Here is a 22,906-nt window from a genome sequence, read left to right on the forward strand (position 1 = left end):
CTAACCATCTTTTTTTTTCTGCTGCACAAAAGGCTTTGGGAATAGTTGATATTTCTAGTTGGTGAAAATATTTTTGTAAATGTTGTGTAGTCAAACGAAAATGATTTCTCTTAGTATTCAAAGTGTTTGACACTTCTCAAAACTTTTCTCACCTTTTCTCTCACATTTTCAATTGTAAATGAAAAACCTTCAGAACTGACTCATTCCAAAGATAACAACAACAACAAAAAGGCTACGACATTTCCAAATTTTTATATAGATCAATTCTTTTTTTAGATGATTCTGAAATAGAGTGATGTTCATTGTCTGAGAAACCTTGTAATTTTCCCCCAGTCCGATGGAGAGGATATACCTACCTCGTTTTCCAAGCCACTCCCCAAATTAAATGGAAATATATGAAGAACTCAACTTTAATGTCTGACAAATTTACTTTTGAATTAAAAAATATGTTTTGTAGAAATATCATATACAAATGAGTCTTTTGAAGTTTAAGTTTTTCTAATAATAGTAGAAGTAACACAGGTACTCTTCAGTACACTTAGGTGGCACATGGTTGTTCAAAAGTACTCTAACTTGTCTGACTTTCTACTTTTAGCTGTAGGGTTTTTTTGTTCTAGGCTTTTTTACTAATAACAATTAAATACGGTAGCACATCTCCTTTCCAAATTCTGGTCTACTCTGGGAGATCCGAGTGCTCAAGTTAGTTATAAAAGAGATTTTGTAGAGCTGGGAGTTAATCTCATATTTCTGAAAATTTGTGTATGTTTAAAACTTCTCTAAAGTTTTTGATTTCTGCATGACTTTCTTCTAGTATACTAAATGAGGGTACTGTGGTAGCTGTGGCTGCCAGCTAATAAGATGATCATTTTTTTCATCTGTAGTATTTAATTGGAATAGGTCAGGTACCTGTAGGCAATCAAAAAATAAATCAAAAGGACCAAATTAATCAGGTTAGAACTTAAAATGTCTGCAGGGAGACTCTTTCCAATATAGAAGCTAGCTTTGAAGAAAGTGCCATAAAGTGGCATTGGTGAAATAAATACGTTTTTCCTTGGAGAAGAAAAAAAATTTCCATCTAAAACCTGAAATACAGAAGGAAAATCTTGTAGCAAGAATATGTAATACTTTTATTCATAAAGTTACATTTCTAGTTCACTTCCTTCCTCATTGAAAGTGGGTTTTTTTGATTAGCATATTCATCTGAAATAAATCTCCAGTAGTAGACTTGCCAAGGCTTGGATTTCACTCTAAAAGCTTTATGTGTAAGAAGACCTTTTCAAAGTAGCGGTTGGCTACAGAGAGGTTTTTACTTCACCTAGATCTGATGATCCTTAGACATAGTTAAATTTCTGCTTTCATGCAAACAAAAAGAAAGGTAGATTCATGGAAAGAGAAGCTATGTAATTAGACCTTCAGTTTGAAGCACTTCATTTGAGAAACTACTATGGTCTTTATTTCCTTTCAACCACATTCAAATGCTTCAGGTTATCAGTATTTTAGATTATTCTAGAAGTCATGGAGTTGGAGGGGGAAAAGAATGCTATTGTGCTGAAAGACAGTAACTCCATAGCAAGAGAGCTTGTTAGGGCACAAGAGGCTTGACCAGCAGGCACAGCTAGGATCCACACAAGCCTCTTCTGACACAGCAGGGACCGCCTGCCATGATCTCTGCTAATTCATTGTAACTCAGAAATACATAGTAACCCAGAAAAAAACCTCATTGTAACTCAGAAATGTACATGTCAAGCAGTTGTATATATAGCTCTTTCTTCTCTAAGTGGAGACCACATCTTTTCTGAAGGGCTGTAATGTCGTTTACTGCACTATTTGCTACTGATTTTATCACAGAAACCCTGTGTTAAATCTGAAGAAGCTTTGCTTTCCTTTGTTTTCTACTTCCCATGACCAACAGTCCCTGTTTCCAAAGCTTTCCTTAATGTGTACTACAGAAGTCTCTTCTGGGGAATCAGCTGCTACATTCTGTCTGGGATAGAGTTCCTGAACAGCTATTTCTAATAATCCGCTTGGTCACAACAGAGGATAATTAAACCTTTCATTTATATTTTTTTGGGTAGCTGCTTAACTCAGGGATGTTTATACTCTATCACGATTTCCATATGTGCCTCGTGAGTCTCTCTGGTTTCCTAATTTCCAGTAAATAGACATCCCACAGATGTCTTGTTCATTCCTTAAGACATTTTGTTGTTCAGAAATCACTGTGGTTCAGTTATAAAAGCTAACATTTGATATACAGGACCTTACTTTCTTTAGCCAGTTCTTTCAAGGGCAGTAGTACACCTAGTATTGGTTAGAAAGCAGTATCAGAGCTGAGTCATTAAGATTTTGATCATTAGTAAAAGGGATCTGTTATTCAAGCCTTAAAGTATCTATGTGTTAGGTAGCTGGATGAAACTGATTTAGGAAACAGACGTAGTGACTGTAGATAAGGCTCTAGAAAGACCACATTAATAAGTGTTCTCTTATTTCTGAGTGCACATATGTAGAAGTTAAGAGTGAAACTATGGTTCACTGAACTTAATGGGGAGGTCTCCAGTTAATTTCATTGAAGAAAAATTTTACATGTTCTCCTTGTAGCAAATTCATTCTGAAATAGGTATGCATGTTTGTAAATGCTGAACCACCAAAGGTTAGCTTTCATTGTCAAATCATATGTCTGTGCATGTGCTCAGAAGCCCATTCAGGTCACAGGCAACACTGAAACTCAAATGGAAAAATACTAAGGAGGATTTTAGACACATTGCAGAAGACCTTTTAATGGTGAATGTGAAGAACAGAAATATATATTGTAAGCAGAGAAACGTGAAGAAGGAAGAAATAGGATCTGAGGCAGCATAAGTTTACAGGATGTAACCCTACTATCAAACTCTCTAGTTAAAGTTTGAGGCTGAAGACTGAGTCACCACCTTCATAGATTCATACTGTGACAGTTTAAGGTGCCACCCTTCCCTATTCCTTTAGCTTTCTGCTCTGTTCTTTATGAAGGCAAAAGGGAAGAATGTTCTCTCTTCACAGAATGATGTATCAATATAAAATAAACTTGCTGGTGATTCAAGATAATATGTTAGCCTGTGAGGTGCAGTGCTAAGCAGTATCAGAAAGATGGACTGACATGCAAATCCAATAACCTACCAAGTCTCTACAGAGGAAACATTAGAGATTGCAAATCAAAGCTCTGAGGAGTCATGTCTGCAAGTGTATGGCAGTCCCAGGATTCTTGCAGTCATGGTCAGGGTGAGTTAAATGCTTGAGGATACACAAAACCTGTCACTAACATAGATACTTTGTATATGACAGATCTGGGAGCAATTGGAAGTGTGAAGATGGAGTTTGGTGATACAGCATCATAGCTACCTACCTGAGACAAACACACATTTTGAGTTTCTGCTATGCAGTGGTACTGTAGCAAGGAGATCTGGATGGACCAGAGCTGGACAGCAAAGAACATGGTAACCAAGTACAAATCTGTTGCAGTCTGAAATTTGAATACCAGCAGAAAAGGATTAAACAGGAAACCTTGGACCACAGAGGTTGGGGAACAAAAAACATCTAAAAGACCAGACAAGATCCATTGTCCTGATCTCCCCCAGCAGGATGTAGAGAGACTTTGCATGATGCTATCAGATACCCCATTGTTTTCTCCCTCCCTGTGTAAATCCTTCTTTCAGGTAAAAGCTGATCACCCTTCCACAATGTAACCCTGCTTACTGGAAATATCAAATCTTTTTTCCCAAAATGTAAATACTGTATCCAAGAAATGTAAAATCATTTTTCCCTTATGTCACCCCTGTTACTGGAAATGCTAATAGATTGTGGAATCTTCTATTTGGCATAATCCTGCCTCCTTATTAGCATGTTAAACCCCTGAGACCCTTAAATAGTGGTTCACATGTTCAGTAAAGGTATTTGTACTGGTTTAAAGGTAAACCGGCAGGGGAAATGAATCCAACTCAAAAGAGAGATCAAAAGTCAGAATAACAATTTAATAAAATAATACAATAAGTATGATTATACAGACAAGCAATTGGTTTTAACCCACAAAACCCAAATGTATAACCCAGCATCCTGAGGCATGAACAGAGTGGTGTTCGTTGGGCCCCCTGAGTCCAAAGTAAAAGGAGAGGAGAAAACCTGTTGGTGAGAGTGCTCTTGCAGTCTGATCAAGAGTGGTGATTGCGGTCTGGTTACAGGTGGTGGTTGCAGTCCGGTTGAAAAGTGGTGGTCTGCAGTTTGGTTGAGAGCAGTGATCTGCAGTTTTCCTCTGGATCCCATGAGTGGTTAAAAAAGTTCCAAGACTCCAAGATTATATATTCTCCAGTTTAGACAGGAATGCCCAGTACTTCCCTCAGGGCAGGAAGTTCCACAATGGATCTGAGGTGTGAGCACAGGGGGCACCCACCTATCTCTCAGGCCTGTTTAACACCTAGTTTATAACCTGAGGAGTCAGTTTCTGGGAAATGGCACGGAAGGCTACTGAATACACAGTTTTGGGTTACACCCATACAGTGATGAACTGGTCCCAGCTGTTCTAACTAGGACAGTATTCCAGGTTTTGCCTCTATATCTGGGATTGTGATAGCTTTATCGGACCATTACACAAATCAGATATTTTTTTCCTCACAAAAGGTAGATGTAAATGATGAGATACAATGAGGTTAAAACCAAAAAGCCATGTTAAGGGATAAGAGACATGGGATTTTTCACTTGTACACCAATGCCAGTATGTCACATAGTCATATATAGTAAATGATGTTTTGTTGCTTGTGTATTGAGATCAGACATGGTTTAGGGTTACTATTGCAAACCAACTGTGGAGCATTATTTAGACTGGTGATCTAAAGGATAGACCATTTGTGACCCTACTGTCATACTGCACTGACTGCATGTGGGCTCGCTGATAGACTGAAAATAGAACTCCACTAGTTCATCACTCTGGTTAATGCAGGAAGAAAGACTCAGAGAAATTAGTATTTTATATTTTTTGTTTGGTTGATTAGTTTGGGGTTTTTTTACATTGGAAAAAGAGCTCAGATTATCTTTCTTTAGTTACAGAAGTGAAATAGTTTCTAATTGATCCTCTGAGGCACTGACAGCACTTTCAGCCAGTCAGGGAAATGGAAAGAATAATGTTGATTTTCTATAGGAAAAGTTCCAGCTTTCAAATTCATCACAGAACAGTATCAAAAGACGTTTGGAGACAGACAGGAGAGCACAAAGTTTGTACCAGCAGCAATTAAAAGTTCACAGAAGGTTTGCTGGAGCTAATTCCTGAATTTTGAGCAGATGTGAATCAGATCTGCAAGGGGCTTGACATTTTGACAACGTGGTTCACAGATCTTTAATGAATATATAAAGCTACAGAGCAAATAACAGAGGAATAAAGCTACATAGCTAACAGGATACAGCCATTGTATATGCCCTCCAACAATAATGGAAAGAAATACTCAGATATACAAAGGGATGTTGCCTAGATTTAAAAATAGTGATTTTCTGTAAGAATTCTGTCCTGGTTCTGGCCAGGACAGGGTTAATTTTTTTGCAGTACTCGAGAGAGGGCATTCCTACTAGGACACAGAGGCTATTCTATACCACCTCACTTCATTGCCAAGGGGACAGTAAAAGGGCTCTGTTCCAGGGAGCAAGGATACTTTCAGGTTGAGCAAGCATGGTGGACAGAGCAATGGGGTAACATTGGTGCCAAGCCAGAAGGAGTGATCAAGGTGAAGCGGCTGTGGTCAGGTTGAGCTCAGCACTCCTTCTTTTGTGCACTCTATTATTAATGTTGTTGCTGTTACTGTTATTTTCCTTATCTATCTCATTGCTGTTTTCCAGTAAATTGTTCTTATCTCAACTTGTGATCTTCGCCTTTTGTGCCTCTGATTAGCTTCTCCAATCAGCTGCAGTGGGGAGGGGGACTGGAAAAGTGGAGGAGCAAGCAAGCAGCCTGTTGTTGGGGGTTTCAGCGCGAACACTGAACTGGGGAGTACCATTCCTAAAACACAATAAAGTCACACTCATAATGACCTATTTAAAGATGGGTACTTTCATATGGATCAAGTGACTGATTTTGAAAAGCACGGGAAGAAAAAGGCTTTAGATTTTTTAAATACAAACAGGAAGCTATTGCTTTGGGAACACATTCACAACTCCCCAGCAGATTATGGTTTGGGGATACACACCCAAAGGATATCACTACACACTGAAAGGATACCACTAGAAAGGATACCACTACACATTTGTGGCTGGTGAAGGAAGTCAGGTAAGGCCTGGGAAGGAAGAGCAAAGGAGATCACAGTCAGTTGTCATTATCAACTATAACATAGCTTATAGGTAGTGTAATGATCTAAACAGGTAGATAATAGATTTCTCACAACTGTTGGAAGCAGAAGATTGGATAACGCTGTCTGTCTATGGCTAAGAGCTACAGTGGAAGCCACATATGCAGTCACAGCTCATGTGCCATGCCAACACCAGCAGAGTGTCTAGAGCTTCAGATGAGGGTGAAGGCAAGACTGGTCAGCAAAGAAAAGGTTCCTGAAAGCTCTGATATGCGAGATTTTAGGACCTTTCTCTCTGTCAAACATTTGTTCATCTTTTGAAAAAAGTCCTAGGGAAAAAAAAAAGAATGATCATGGTGGTTAGGCTTTCTGTCAAATGCACCATTCTCTCCCCCACCCTCCCCAAAGATCATAAATTTTACAGTATCACAGTGGAAATGGAACTTTGATATCCCAAAATATACAAAGAAAAGGAGCTATTGAATGCTAAAGCTGTGTGACCATCCTTTCTTGGCTCTTCAGAGACTGAGGGGAGAGAGAGAACTATAATTGACCTTGCATTGATGTAATTTTATTAGTGACACCCTCCTGTGGCAGCTTTTATTCCAGGAAGAGTCTGGAGGGGTGAGAGGGTCATTCATCTAGAAGTAATGTCCATATTCAGGATGAAATGCACCCCTTTGCCAAGAAACCCTGGTTTTATTTGTAGAGAATTCTCATATACTGGGCCCCAATCAGCTCTTTGAAAAGGGCCAGCACGAGTTCTAAGCTTACAGTTCTGAAAAAATGTCTGACATCCTGACCTTCATGTTGGAATAAATAAAACTTGCAGTAATGTGCTATCATACACATCACACTGTGCCAGTAAGGCCCTGAAGGTATATTATTTTTTCCTTTGTTATGTTCTGAAAGGTTACCATGTTAACAGAACAATCAGCTTTTTTTTAATCATGAATTGGCAGTTCTAATCTGTTCAGTGTGGGTGAACACTGTCACTACTGTAGGTTTTTGCTGCAGGAGACTGTGGAATGAATAAATAAATGCTTATTTCTAACATCTCCCTCCTCCTTGAATTTAACATCTGTCACTGAATGAATCAGGAGAATCAAGCACTGTTGCCTTCCTTTGACACATCTATACCTCACCTACTCTCAGTCATCAGCTGAATTCATTAGATATTCTTCTAGAGACATTTTGATCACAGAATTTCATTCCTGTGGCAGAAGCTTGCTTTAACAATAATAACAATAAAAATGGTAGAAGTATCAGCAGCATCAATGCCACAAGCCAAAAGAACTGAGAAATGAAAATTCTAACTGATGATCCATCATGAGTGTTTCAAGTGCGAAGAGTTAAAAAGACATCTAACTAGTATTAACAGGCATATTCCATCAGTGGCTTAGAAATGGAACAAAGACCTCACCATCATCATTAAAAGACAATTCTCTGATTGTGTTTGCAATAAAATCAAAGCAATAAATAATTTTGACAAATCAGTCTTACGAGTTAGTGCAAATCCCCTTTTTTGGACAACATGAGAAGAGAAATAGATTTGATATCCTATTGAACATTGCAAAAGTCGAAGTATCAGGTAAAAGCACTGACTGGAGCAGAAGAACATACAAGGTAATAAGTTGGAAGGGGTGCACAAAGGGTAAGGACAGAAGGTGTAATAAGGAGTAGGGTCTGTGTGCTTTGAATGAGCAGATATCGTGCAACTTGGAGGGATGAGATCTGGCTTTGAGGACCCTCGGGGGCAGGGACTGTAGGTCTTGGGATATTAGAAGTCCATCAGAAAGCAGAAAAGACTTTATTTCTCTGAATCAAGCATTTTACCAAAAGCCTAAGCATGGAGGAGAAGGCCCCTACAAGTAGGTGGAAAGGATCCAGAACAGCATCTCCTGACTCAGTGCAGGGAAGGAGGTTTTTACGTTGGTGGTTTCCTTCATACAGGCACTCATCAAACAACTTTGATCCCTGTCTTTCCTGCCCTTACCATTTCACTGCCCTGAGCGTGGCAAAAGCTTATACAGCCACAGTAACTGCTTATACAATCACTTTCTGGATACAGATTGTCAGGGAATATGTAATTTGAGCAGCAGTGGACCATGGATTGTATGTTGCTGGGCAGCAAGTGGGTGAAGCAGGAAAGCATTAGAGGATTCAAGAAGGTAAGAAGACACCTCAGATCCTTTTGGACAAGGGTGTTAAATAGATGATATCAAGATATATTAGTAGTATATCCCTCTTTACCACTGGATTTTCTACAGTACAAAAAAGCTTTCCATGTTATCATACCCTGATTCCACTGTGTGCATCCCTGAATGCTCAGCATGTTCACAGCCTTCACTAGTGAAGGAGGGGACAATGGTTGACACACAAGTGTTGCACTAGATGCCTCATCCACTAGCAAGAGGTGCATAGATACACCAAAGAAACTGGTTCTCACAGTCTAGATAGAAAGGTGGACCTGGGTGGAGAGGTTATCTGTGCACAAGGTCAGACAATGCACAGCATAGAGCTATGTTTTGGAGAATTTGGGAATACTGGTATCATGTCTGTCACACCCTGCTTCCTGCCTTACTATCTGAGATTACAGCTTCAGACTTGACATAACCTGTACATAAGTTTGTACAAATGGGAATAGTTTTCATAGTTAAACCATTTGGGGACAATATGTCCAAAGGGGACATTTAGCAAAGGAATTTCTCACCAAAGACAGAAGTGTAAGTAAGAGGGGAAGGCTACATTTAATGCAACACCCAGACTTCACTCTTGCAAGTTTAGGACTTGGTCAGCGTTTGTAGGCCAGGAAGCATTTCCTCCCTTCTTAAACTGATTCACTGCTTGTTCTCTTTGTTCTCTATATTAAGGAAAATAATGTTTAAAGCAGTTTATGTCACTCTTTTCTCCTAGGTTTATGAAGAAAATTCCCGGCTCCATCCCCTCCTTTTTCTAGAAATAGTTAGCTTTGCTTCTGGACTTTCTAAAATAAAATCAGCCTTATTTATCAAAGTCATTATGTAACTTTTTTCCTCACAATTATGAGACAATAAGAAATATTTATAAATTATTTTTTTAAATCTGGCTTTGTCTTCTAAAATAATTGTTCTTCATGAAATATTTGCTTATCAGATAGTATCAGTCATCCTTTATAATAACAACCTCCCCCCCCCTTAGTACCTCTGCCTTATTTATATCACATTCAGGTTCTCTGCATATATTTTTACTTTTCCATCTTCAGTTATCTCAGAATCTACTCTTTCTTTTTATCCTTGCCATTACAATTCCGTTCCACTCTCCTGTGATCCCTTCCATCTTTCTTTTTTCCTTCATTCTATATGCAGTTCAAATACCTCATTCTCGGTTAAGTGAATTCATGGTGCTATCCTTATCTAAATCTCTGCTTCCAGTTAACACAGTCTATTTTTGTACTTACGTTTTACAACTTTTTTCCTTCATCCATTAATTTAAAGCACTTTCCTCCATTCTTTTCTTGGTATCTGGAGTATTTTTTCTTCTTAAGTGCCCATCTCTTCTGTCTGTGTCTAGTATAAATTGTGTGAGATGCCCCAGTGTGCATAAACTTACATTTTATTTTGAATTTTCAGTAGTGTAGATGAAGTATTTTTTTAACCCATGCATATATACATTACAGTATCACCTTGACACAGCCACATACAGCCTGATTTTCTCAGATATTGAACAAATTGCACTTGCAGTTTTTCCTCTGGGCTTGTTAGTTGCAAAAAATGTAGCCACTTCACTCAGCTGCAAATTAGAAGTTTTTTGTCATTTCCCTTCATTGTGGTAAAATATTACACAATACAATTTTCTGGTACCTGGTACCTCCAGGTAATTTAAAATCAATTTTTTTGATTTTAACAAAAGTTTTAAACTTTTAACATCCCCATTAGCAAAATCCATAACAAAGAATCTCATAACCATGAAAATGCAGAGTTTCAGTGGAAAAAACCCTTTAAACAAATTACTTTCAGGAGACTTTCTTCGTTTTTTCAAAAAGAAGATAGTGCATTGGGACTGTTTTTCTGATTTCTTCATTTGTATAGTCATTTAAACCTTAATAAACTGGAAGTAGGAGGTACCTTTATTATACCTCATTTCTTCACCTTGCTGACAGAAAATGGAGCAGGAATTCCTCCCTGCAAGAGCTGAGGTACACAGATGGGATAAGAACACTGCTGTACTAAAAGGTGAACATACTGCATAGCATTTTCATGGTTATGAGATTCTTTGTTATGGATTTTGCATAGCAGAGTGAGTCGGGGTAGAGTAAGAAGTTTGGCTGACAAAAAATTGGTTTGCAGTCTGGAAACATGACCACTGAGATGAGGTTTTATTCAAGAAACATGTATTAGTATAAATACACTTCCTTTCTAGTCAAAAGAGTTGGGTTTTTTTGCCCTCCTTTTTCTCAAGCTAAAAACTATGACCACAGTCAATCTCCTCAGCTTCACTGAAATGTTCTAAAAACATCTTCAGGAGAAAGATACATCTTTAGGTCAGATTGCTTTAAAAACTACTTGCTAGTTAGTGGCACTTGAGGATCTAAGCCAACCAATAAAGAAAATGACCTCATGTGAATTGCCTGGTTCCTAAGAATGTGGCTCCTAAGCATAGACCTAGAATAACTCAGAATGTACTATTTTCAGTAGTGTACGCAGCCTGAGGAACAAACAAGAGAGGCTCAAAGCTTTGGCCCAGTCCCAGATGTTTGATATCACTGGCATAAGTGAAACCTGGTAGGATGAGACCCATGACTGGAGTGCCCTATTGGATGGTTACAGGCTCTTCAGGAGGGACAGGCAGGGCAGAAGAGGCAGAGGGGTAGCACTGTGTGTAATAGAAGGATTAGAATGTATGGAGCTCACAGTTGGCAATGGCACAGTTGAGAGGCTCTGGGTAAGAATCAAGGGGCAAACAAACAATGGGATGTTGTCATGAAAGTCTGCTATAGAGCTTCCAGCCAGGACGATGACACTGATGAATTATTGTTTGAGGAACTAAGGGACACTTCCAAGTCAACTACCCTTATCCTTATGGAGGACTTCAACTTGCCAGAAATTAACTGGGAGCATCACACAGCCGATACAATCCAGGGCAGAAAATTCCTAAAAAACCTGGGTGACTTTATGGAACAAGTTCTAAGGGAGCTGACTCAGAGAGATACTCTCCTTGTTCTACTGCTTGTGCACAGAGGGGATTTTGTGAGCAAAGTGAAGATTGGTGGTTGTCTTGGCCACAGCAACCACAAAGTGAGTTTAAAATCTCTTTTGATGGGAGAAAAAGTGCCAGCAAAACCTCAACTCTGGACACGAGGAGAGCAGACTTCAGGCTGCTCAGGGAATTAGTAAGTAAGGTCTCCTGGGAAAATGTTTTTGCAGGTGCTGGGGTCCATCAGTGCTGGTCACTTTTCAAACATCACTTCCTAAAGGCACCTCTGCAATTCACAAATTTTGGAAGTCAAGCAGGCGAGGCAAAAGGCCAACTTGGCTTAGTGGGGATCTTCTCTTGGAGATAAGGCAACAAAGAAAGGTGTATGCTCAGTGGAAGCAAGGCCAAGTGACATGGGAAGAATACACAGATGCTGCTTACTACTGTAGAGAGAAAATTCATGTGACGAGAAAGCAGAGCCACGGAAAGGGACATGGTGGTCCTGGTAGATGACAAATTGAATCTGAGTCAGCAGTGCCCCGGCAGCCAGGAGGGCCAACCATGTCCTGGAGGGCATCAGGCAAAGCATCACCAGCTGGTCAAGGAGGGGATTATCCTTCTCTACTCTGCACTGATGTGACCTCACCTCGAATATTGTGTGCAGTTTTGGGTGCCACAATATAAGAAAGATATTAAGCTCTTAGACATAGTCCAAAGGAGGGCAACAAAGACAGTGAAGGGCCTTGAGGGGAACCCGTATGAGGAGCGGCTGAGGTCACTTGGTCTGTTCAGCCTGGAGGAGACCGAGGAGAGACCTCATTGCAGTCTACAACTTCCTCATGAGGGGAAGAGGAGGGCCAGACACTGATCTCTTCTCTGTAGTGACCAGTGACAGGACCTGAGGGAATGGCCTGAAGTGGTGTCAGGGGAGGTTTAGGTGAGATATTAGAAAAAGGTTCTTCTTCTAAAGGGTGGTTGGGCACTGGAATAGGCTCCCCAGATAAGTGGTCACAGCACCACAGAACCACTGCCAGAGTTCAAGAAGTATTTGGATGATACTCTCAGGCACATGATGTGACTCTTGGGGATGGTCCTGTGCAGGGCCAGGAGTTGGACTTGATGATCCTTGTGGGTGCCTTCCAATTTGGCATATTCTGTGATTCTGTGAAATATTCTTCCTGTATACCCTTACCTTTGGGGAATTATAACTTGTATTTCCTACCTCTTCTGAAATAGTTCAGAACCATGTATTGAAGATAACATAACTCTGACACTTTTACCCTTAAGCTACAATGTCTAAGGCTGTTTTAAAAAAGAAAAATCATTTCCTTGTCTCAGTAGAGGATTAGAATAGGCTTATGGAACTGACGTCTGCTTGGCAGAGAAGATACCAATGCATCAGCTGTAAAACTCATTCTTTTCTGAAGCTGATGTATTGAAAATATGTCTTCCTACCTTAAACCATACATAAAAATAAGTGACTAGGTGCAAATGGCTGCATCAGTGCTTACATTTTATTTCAAAGCTGAAGTTCTCAATAATAAGTCCAGTGTTCCTGGTGATCCTTAGAGAATATATATCTTTACACCAAACAATGAACCATGGTTTATGTCAATTATTTTTGAAATTAACATTTGAGTTTGATTTAAACTCACACAACTGTACCAATGGGATTTCAAAAAGAATCTCTTGCCATCACATTTGCTGGATGCTGTATCATCGAATTATAGAATAACAGAATAGTTTGTGTTGGAAGGGACCTTTGAAGGTCATTAGTCCATCCCCCTGCAATGAACTGGGACATCTTCAACTAGATCAGGTGGCTCAGAGCCCCATCCAAACTGACCTTGAATGTTTCCAGGGATGGGACATCTACCACTGCTCTGGGCATCCTGCGCTAGTGTTCAATAACTCTCATTGTAAAAATATGTTTCTTCTATGTAATTTGAATTGATCACCTCTCAGTTTAAAGGCATTACCCCTTGTCCTATTGCTGAAAAGCTCCTATCTTTCTTACAAGCCCTCTGAAGCTTTGAAAAGCTGATAAAAACTCTCCTCCAGAGCATTCTCTTCTCCGGGCTGTGCAATCCCAACTCTCTCAGCCTTTCTTCATAGGAGAGGTGTTCCATTCCTCTGATCATTTTTATGGCTCTCTCCTGGCTCTGTTTGAACAGGTCATACCTTTCCTGTGCTCAGGACCCCGTAGCTGGATGCAGTACTCCAGATGGAGTCTTGCAAGAGCAGAGTAGAGAAGATGGATGAAGTAGAGTAGACGATTGATTGCTTTTTATTTTGATATTCTTTCATTTATGCTTTTAGAATGGAGTTCATTAGCTGTCATATATCAACCATTGTGGATATTTTTTTTTTTGTTTTAATAGTGCTCTGACTGGAAAATGTGTGTGTTTTTGAGACATAGTCAACAGCATATAGTCACAGGTCTACATAGTGAAAGTACCATGCTGACCCTGCCAACACACAGTGTTTCAGTCTTCAAACTTGCATATAGCAGTTTTTAACTTAACTTGTCAACAACTTTTGAGCTCACATCTCAATTAAATTATGTGAGAGTTAAGTTAAATGCTATGAAAGCAATGTTTGCAGGATTGAGTCTGGATGGATCTGGATAATAGTTGTATATCTTACTAATTTTATTTTGCTGTTTTTGTGGAGATAAATTAACCTAAGGATAAAATAATATATCATTAAAATGTATGCTATACTTCATTTATGCAGCATACAAATGCTGAATATGCAATTCTCATGTGTTGTCATGTATTTGCTCAAATAAACCTAACTACTAGAATGAGTGCCAGTCCGCACCCGAACTAGGCAATAGATTTGAAACTGATGTCTGCATTCACAAGCTAATAGACAAAAACTAATTAAAGATGTACACAAAAATATAGTATTGCATTCATAAAAAATGCACAGAATCTTAAAACCCTCAATATCATAAACAGAACATTTTGAACAACATTCTGACTTTTTGTAAGCAAGAAAAAAACTGTGGGGTTTCATCCCACATTTTTTTTTAGATTTTATTTTATAGTAAATTCATAGAGCTAAGAAGAGAAATAGTAAATCTTATTACATAGAGAATTCTCATTAACATTTAGGGTGGATGGTGTTGCACGTTGTCCTCTGTGTATTTCTGACCCCCTGTTTTATCAGATCTTTCCTCACAAATGGTTTACATGGTGATTTTATGATCTTAAGATACGTCTGCTAAGAGTAATATGATTCATATTTTGTTTTCGCACTGTGCTGATGTGAAAATGTAAAGCCAAGTTTCTAGAAAAGAGTTTTTAAGACACTAAACCATGACAGTCTCTTATTTTTCTCTTTTTAGAAGAAAAATGTTGTTCTCTGGATACACAGAGAAGATTTGAATACGTTCACTTAACCACGTGGAATAAATGTCACAAAACTTGCAGTATTGTTTTTTCTTAGTATGATAATTCTGACAGTCTTAAGGTTTAACTCATCCATCACTGAAGCATATTTCTGACAAAATTAATTATTATTATTATTATTATTATTAAAAATAGATAGTCAATCAGAAAGTATCAAAGACAAAGGAAGAGAAACTGCCTAAGAGTGCTTTGCATCAAATTATTTAAACACACTCTTTTTCATCCAACCTAACTTTGCACATCTAATTGATCTGTCTGAGAAACTGGCATAATCATTATAAAGAGAATGGAGGGGGAATATCAGCACACATAAAATTGAATGCATATCATCTTTGAGCAGACAAGTTGTTCCACACAGGACTTGTAACTTGAATGAGTGCTTCCAAATTATGATTCCATTGAGAAAATTGACTTTATTTAAAAATAACAGTAACCTCCCCTCAGAGCTGACAGTTCTGCAAACACCTGTCATGTGTCCTTTACACAATGGCAAAGCTGATTCAAAAAATTTCTAACTGGACTCCAGAAGTTCCAACAGACTCAGATACTACTTGACAGTGTGATTTTTGGGTAGAACATCTGCACATGTAACATTTCAGGAAGATGTATTTATGGAGACACTTTTCAAAAAAGAGTTATTTTCATTTTATGATCAGAACATCACTATGTTTGACTTGTGTGATTCAGGACAACTTTGCTGTAATACACTTCATTTTCTCTATTAAATGAGCACTATTGCTAGTGAGTCCATACAAGGACACAGTAGCTAGTATTTACCTGTGTTTAATGTATTTACTTGTGTTTGTAAACTTAATCTCTGACACAGATTAATCACAGTTTGTGTCTCCAGCCTTAGAATGCAGACTAATTGATATCATTCCATGTTATACCTTCACATAAGCACTGTCAAACCTTGTTTGACAAAGATAAAAGGAACTAGAGAGACAGAGATCCCACACCTTGGTACAGAATGAAAATGCTTTTATGAAAGGAGAAATGCTGACCACTTAAGTCAGTTCTTAAAATAAATAAAAAAACTGCAGGTTTTGCAAGACAAGATCTATGGTAAGACATACAAGCAGGCATTTTTCTGCGTCACTCATCTGTTTCATGGTGAGGAGTAACACTTGTCAAATCAGTGTTAAGCTTGGCTAATTTTGAGTTTCTGTTTCATTTTAAGAAGTTGTACCTATTGCATTTTCAAAACTGTAGCAAAATTATCTACAAGGAACTAGTGGAGGGGGCTTTAGAAGAAAATTCTGCTCCAGCAGAAATGGAAATGGCATGGCAATGCCCGTTTTTAGAAATGTGGGGCAAATCATTCTTCTGATACTAATGCAGAAGAAAAAAGCTAAATTCCAGCTCTTCTCAAATAAAATCCTGCCTAGCTCCACACAGCATTTGAGATAGATTTTGAAGACTTAAGTGGTGCGAGTGCTAACCTGAAGAATGAACAGCACTTGTAAATATTTAACTAAGGTACTCTTTAATGTTCTGAAGCTACTCATAGGCTCACTCAACTCACATGGACAGTCAAAGTACTCTCACACGTCAGACAAGAAGTGGGCACATAAGTCTCTGCAGGTCTGGGTTTAGTTACATTCAGCTAAACGTGGCTGCCTTTTTTTTTCACTCCTTTTTCCTGCAATATAATGTCATTAAGTTTATTTTCTAATATTGTCTACAATTCCAGTGTTAATTTCAACAGAATGAAATTTTTATTTGAACTTCACATCTACTGTTAGTAAATTAACACTTTTTCATCTATATTTCTTACTTAATTGTGTGGGTAACTGCTGCAAGAGGAAATAGATCTTGAAAATAACACATTGATTGAAGTGGAAAAAGCAACAAAAATACATTGTGAGAGCTTTCTTCCATTAATTTTTGAACATTGGTAGTGCTGTTTTCACGCCTTTGACACACTCAGATGTTTACAGATAAATAGCATCTTGTTTCACAGAGGTGTGTTGTCAGTTTCTTTGTTAGTGAAGACAAAGTTATACCTCATGGTCCTTATTATTTATTTATTAAGAAATTTTTGTTAATTGAAATCCATTTTTTCTAGTCAATAGCCTATCTGAGCACAAATCTACCTGCATATGTATGAAATACCTACAAAAATACTGTTTCTAAAGTATTTAAGAAAATGCCACAAATGAAAGTGTGATTTGTGTTGACCTTACCTTGTGCACAAAAGTCCCTGTGAGGTCAAAGGATTTCTCTCTACAAGTATGACCATACAATTGTAAAAGGTAAACAATTACCAAGGCAATGTCAAATTTGATGTCTGCATGTTTTGCCTAGGCCTAAAATTTAGTAATCTATTTTTAGGCAGTCATCTAGTTTTCTTCAACAGTCTGTGCAGAGGAACAGATAGAAGATATCATCCCATCTAGGACACATATATAGATGGTCTGACATTTCCCATCCCTCTCCACTTATTATAGAGGGATGATTTAGGTTCAATGTATGATCAGCAATATATGTTACAGATAAATATTTTTTCTTCTATGCTTTTACCAAAAGAAAGCAAAGTATCTGTTACTGACTTCAAGAGTAATAAGAATGTTGTAGTGAACAAGTGTACAAGATAAGTATCTTTCTATTCCCACATAAATATACACAAAATTATGGTGAGAGAGATATATATGCATGGTGCTATTTCAGTCACTGTTAAAAGATACATTGAGTATCTTGTCTTCCCAGATTTTGCAAATTTCCAAGGAATATTCTGTACTTTTTCTTCTTGTAACCGGATAAGATAAACACCTATTAATATGGCAGTTACTGGCCAGCTGATGTACCTTGCTTACTTACTCAGACAAAACCTCTCTTTATTCTCTTGCTTTATAACTAACGCACGAAATCAATGGAATGATTATGATCTCCCGTTTCCATATGAAGCACGCTGGACTGTTGGGGAACACTACTTTTGAATGCACTAATTAAAAGACAGTCAATTTTTTGCAAATTTTGTTTGCAAAATAAACATAGAGACCTTCATTAAGTATGGAAAAGTTCTGTGAATTCCTCCTTCCTCAGAAAGAGTTTTCTGAGTTACTGTTGCTATGGCATCCTTCACTTACTTCATTCCCACAACTGCAGAAGATTCAACAAAACCCTTATGCATACAGGCAGGTGCTTTGACTTTGGAATTGCTCATATGCTTTAAATTAGACATCTGCTGAAAAGTCTTATTGAACAAGACTTGCTGTCTCATTTTGCTTATCTTTTCAGTTTGTAAGAAGAACTACATAATAAATGTTCTTTGTACAAACGACAAGCTATAGTTTCTGTTTTATGGCTGGATATAGGCTGGATTTTGTTGTTAATAGCCATGATGTTTTCAGAATAAATAGCTCTGTGAGAACCACGTGCTAGGACAATGTGATGGCTCAGAATGCATTTCAGAAATTCAAAATGCCTATACTCCTATGAAATTGTTATAGAAAATCACAATATCACAGAAAATAAGGCCAGGATTTTGAAAGACAAAGTATTCAATAACAGTAGCAGTCTAAAGTGCGTTTCCTTTAAAAAAAATTTTTTTTTTTAGATTTATATTTGTTTCAGGGCTTTTTGTGTTTGTTCAGAGTATGATCATACAAACACTTGAGCAGAGTAAGCTGTGGCTAAGGAATAGAAAACAGAAAGGAAGGGAAGAGGCAGAGGAGCAGAACTGAAGGGTATTGAGTTGATATTTCTGGTGGTAATTTTGTGAAATCATAAACTAAGGCTACAGAAAACCTAGAAATGTTACAGAGTCTATTCCTTTCTTCAACATAGGATCATGCTGACAGATGTTTGTCTAGCTTATTTTTAAAGACTCAAAATAGTAGAGATTGGAGTAAGTAATCGGCTCCTATGATTATCTTTCGCTTCATGGAAATATAAAGAAAAAAATTAATATGCATCAAATGCTAGTATTTCTATTATTACTACTGTTAGTAACAATCATCATTCTCTTTGTTTTTACTTCAAGAGTCCTTATTTTTAAAATAAGTGTGAGCACTGGAACAGGGAACATTGCTAATTTTTGATACATAATTAAATATACATAAAATATAGTTATCTATTTCAATTGTATTAATAAATATAATATTTACCCCGCAAAATACATACATATTACTTAGTGAGTGCTAATTAGTAAGCTGTATATTTTCTGTATATTTTTATTTGCTATAAAATTCAGAAATTATACAATTCATTTAAAGCCTCATAAAAAGTATTGTGGGCTTTGGAAAAATGTCACGTAACTGAAGACTAGTCATTTGCATCTTGCCTATAAAGCATGTATATATTCTTACTGCATTTGAGACTGATTCTTTTCAACTCCAGCCTGTGTTCCTTATTATTATTCTGCAATAGGAAGTGCTATTTCTTAATCTTCTCATTTACATTAGCTGCAGTTACTGGGTCATTAATATGAGCTCTCATCCCTCTTTTTCTGTTTCCTTTTGTGAAGAGAAGCCACATCTCTGAAGGAAATGTCCAACTAGTAGATTATTGCATCGTGATAAGTTACAAAACCAGGTGAGAAACTATCTCATGACTCATTGCTTGGCTTATGCCAAGAACGCTTCTGTCTCACAGTGCTACTGATGCACTTTTTCTACAAATTTTTCTTTTAAAGAATCACTAAAATCTCTGAAGTTTCCAGAAGCATGGAAGAATTCCATATTTCAGTGTGTTTTCCTAGTTGCCGGTTGCTTTTGGCAACAGGCTACCTGTTAGCTTGTTGTTGAAACAATCATTAACAGGAAGGTCCTGTAGCTCAGTAACTTAGGATCTGCAGGGATAGGTGACATTCTACAGCACGAGTGTGAAAACAAGAGTGGTTTTCCAAATAAACACTCTAAATCTACTAGCTGCCTGGTGCCTGCCAATTTGAAGAACTGGCCATGACAGAAGTCGTTTTTGTGTAAATAAGAAAACATCTGAAATATGTAGTTAAAAAAGTAAGGTTTAGCTCAATGTTAAGGATATTTTTGACATGATCAAGATCAGATTGGGATACATATGATTAAAAAACCACTGTGTTGAGGAATGTAATTTATGACTTTGCCAACTATTATTACTTTTGTGACACAGACAGGAAATTAATTGAAGAAGAGGAATGTATAAAAATAATCTTGTTACACATAGATTTCATTTACAGTTTTCAGTGAATTGTCATCCATTTGCATCCATTTTCTGCTTCCCAATTGTAATTCTGTAAATTCTTTTCTTCCTAATATAATTCAATTTCCACTATCCTTGACATGGGCTAAAAGGCAAGGACTCTTTTGCTATAGGTGGCAGCACTAGCTTATTATAAGGGCTGATGGGCTCCCTCTCTTGAAGGAAGTAGATATAAGGATGTCTGGGATGAACAGAGTTCCGATGAATAAAATTGTTTAAGATTTAGAGATCCAAAATACAACCACATTTTTCTTATAAGGAAGAAAATAATTTTATTATTATCCTCATGTACATTCTCTAATACCTAGTTAGGGATTAATAGATTGAAACGATAGCTGTATTCTTAATTATAAAAAATAACCAATGAATAAAAAATCCACTGAAAATTAGAACATATTTGTAAACTCATAGAACTATTTGCTTTTCTAATGTGAAACTCTCCTAAACTCAACTTCCAGAGCATCAGTTTCTAGAATTTTTAAAATCTGCCGCACAGATACAGATATTCTTTAAGGATTTGTTGTATTTTGTTCTGGCATTCATTTGTATGCTATCACTGCAGTTCATCAGGTCAATGCTCCAAACAAATTCTACTGAAGAAATACAATCTATAGTCCCTTTTATTTTTTCACTTCACATTCTTTTATGACACAACCTTTCCTCTCAGTGTCCTCACCCGGTCACTTGTGAAAAGCTCTTTTATATATCACACACATTCTTATAATGGAATCTTTAACTTTTAAGAAATACAGGTCAACCTGGAATATATACTGTACAACACCAATGGTTACTGTTTTATGAGCATTCAATGGGAAATAATTCCTCCTATACATTTGATCATGTTTTACAAGACTGGAGAGCTAAAAGTAAGAGCATCAAAGCCAACCAGAAAAGTTGTGAGGAGCAAGTCTTTCCTGAGTCCCTGCTTGATAGGGAAAGCAAAAAAAAAGATATTACTGAATTGCCAGACACTGTCTTCTGTCATCCAACATGACTTACAGGGCTGCATCGTAATATGTGATTTATAGGACTGTTAATTTTTCCTTATTTTCTTCATCAAACTATGGTTTTCTTCAAAAGAAATGCATTAATAAGGTTGTGGTCTCTGCTATTCTTTCATATTTAGCTGTGTCTGAAATAGATGCCATACAATACACTATAAAACCTGTGCCAAAGACACAGTAAGATGTTGTCACAACATTTCCCTTGAAAAGACATAAGAGAAGATTGTATTGTTAAAAGCAAAATTTTCAAAATTAAAAGCCAGTTGTTATACTTCTATATTCTTCTTTAGGATTTTAAAATGCTGGGTGCCAAAACTCCAATCAACCTCACCTGAAGTCACACTTAAGCCCTATTTTTCCCTAAAGGACCAAGACCTTTTCCAGGAGGGTTCTTGTCATTTCAGTTATTTATTACATTGTTTTTTATGACTGGCATACATGTGATTGTTAAATTAGATGATAAAAAGTGAATGAAAGGAGCAGGTAAAATTTAGCTGTTCCCTTTTTTCTCTCCCATCTTTCAATGTATTGTTTCAGACACTAATGATTAAGGAAAAAAAAAGAGCAGAAACTTTAGAAGTTCATTTGAAAACCTACCTGAAGATCTACAGCTCTTTATGCAAAGTAGTGGCCAATTTTAATTGCAAAGAGGATGGGCTTTTTTTTTCTGTGTATGTATGTGGTGCATAAAAATTTTGCTATTAAAATCTGAGATGAACATACCAAATGTTTCATATTTTTCAGTAAACTACAATCCAGATTTAGAGTACCGTAAAGATCTTAATCCTATGGAGATCCCCTCAAACTGATTCTTCAAAGAAGCTTTGGGGGCTTTATTTTGACAAGCTATACCAGAACCACATGTAAGCAACTATCTTCTCTTGCCTAGCTTTCCTCTTTCTCTTGTAGCATCTCATCACAGGCTGGAGTTCACCCACTTTGTGATCACAACATGGGTCCTACCCTCTTATATGCATTTCTAGGTGACTCAGAGGAAAGAGTCCTTACCTCCCTTAAGGAACTGTGTATCCTAGGTCTCATTCATAGCAACTGCTTAGGCTGGAAAATGACCCTGTGTAACCACTGTTGCTTACATGTCAAAGAAGGAGGAACACTTTTTACCCCTCTTGCAAGCTGGGAGACATATGAGACCCACTGGGTGCCCTGTATAATGTTACTTTCCCCATATTCAAAATATTAGTTTCTGTCCCACTAAATTTGTGAAATTTCAGTGAGAAAACCTATTTATAGCAAAGATACTAGTAAAACTCTTATTTTCTTCTGTGGAGCCAGTATATGAAAAAAAAATAAGCCAAACCAAACCTACAGCTAGAAAATCAATGGCTTGTTCAGTAGAGAGAAATGAACTCCACTTTTCCTCAGCTGATGATCACTGTGTGGGTAATTGATTCCTTAAAAGACTTGGGCTTCAACACAACTGCTTTGGAGGATTTCAGTCAAGATTAGTAGGTAATTCATTTGTGATAGGAGCCTGAAGTAGAATGCTTCTCTCTTGATCCCTTCCAAAATCTTTCTTCTCATGTTTGTTGACTTTCCTTATGTTAAATATTTGTCATTGTGATAAGCTCCAGTTCACTGTTTCATTAATCACCACCAACAAGCAGTAATCTTGACCACTGTAGAAGGTTTTTTTCTTCTCGCTTTCACAATACACAGAGAGAAAGGAAGAAGTTTGTATTTTTCTAATGCAATATAAAGTGTGATAGTTTATATTTGAATTAATCTTTCAGTATAACATTGACATTTTTCTTTCTGACCTTGCTCTGTTTGTTATCTGTTTTCAAAGGTTTAACACCTTTCCCAGGATACT

Source organism: Pipra filicauda, unplaced genomic scaffold (genome assembly GCF_003945595.2).
Source record: "Pipra filicauda isolate LSUMZ 115617 unplaced genomic scaffold, ASM394559v2 scaffold54_size4384275_pilon, whole genome shotgun sequence".
Lineage (NCBI taxonomy): Eukaryota > Metazoa > Chordata > Aves > Passeriformes > Pipridae > Pipra > Pipra filicauda.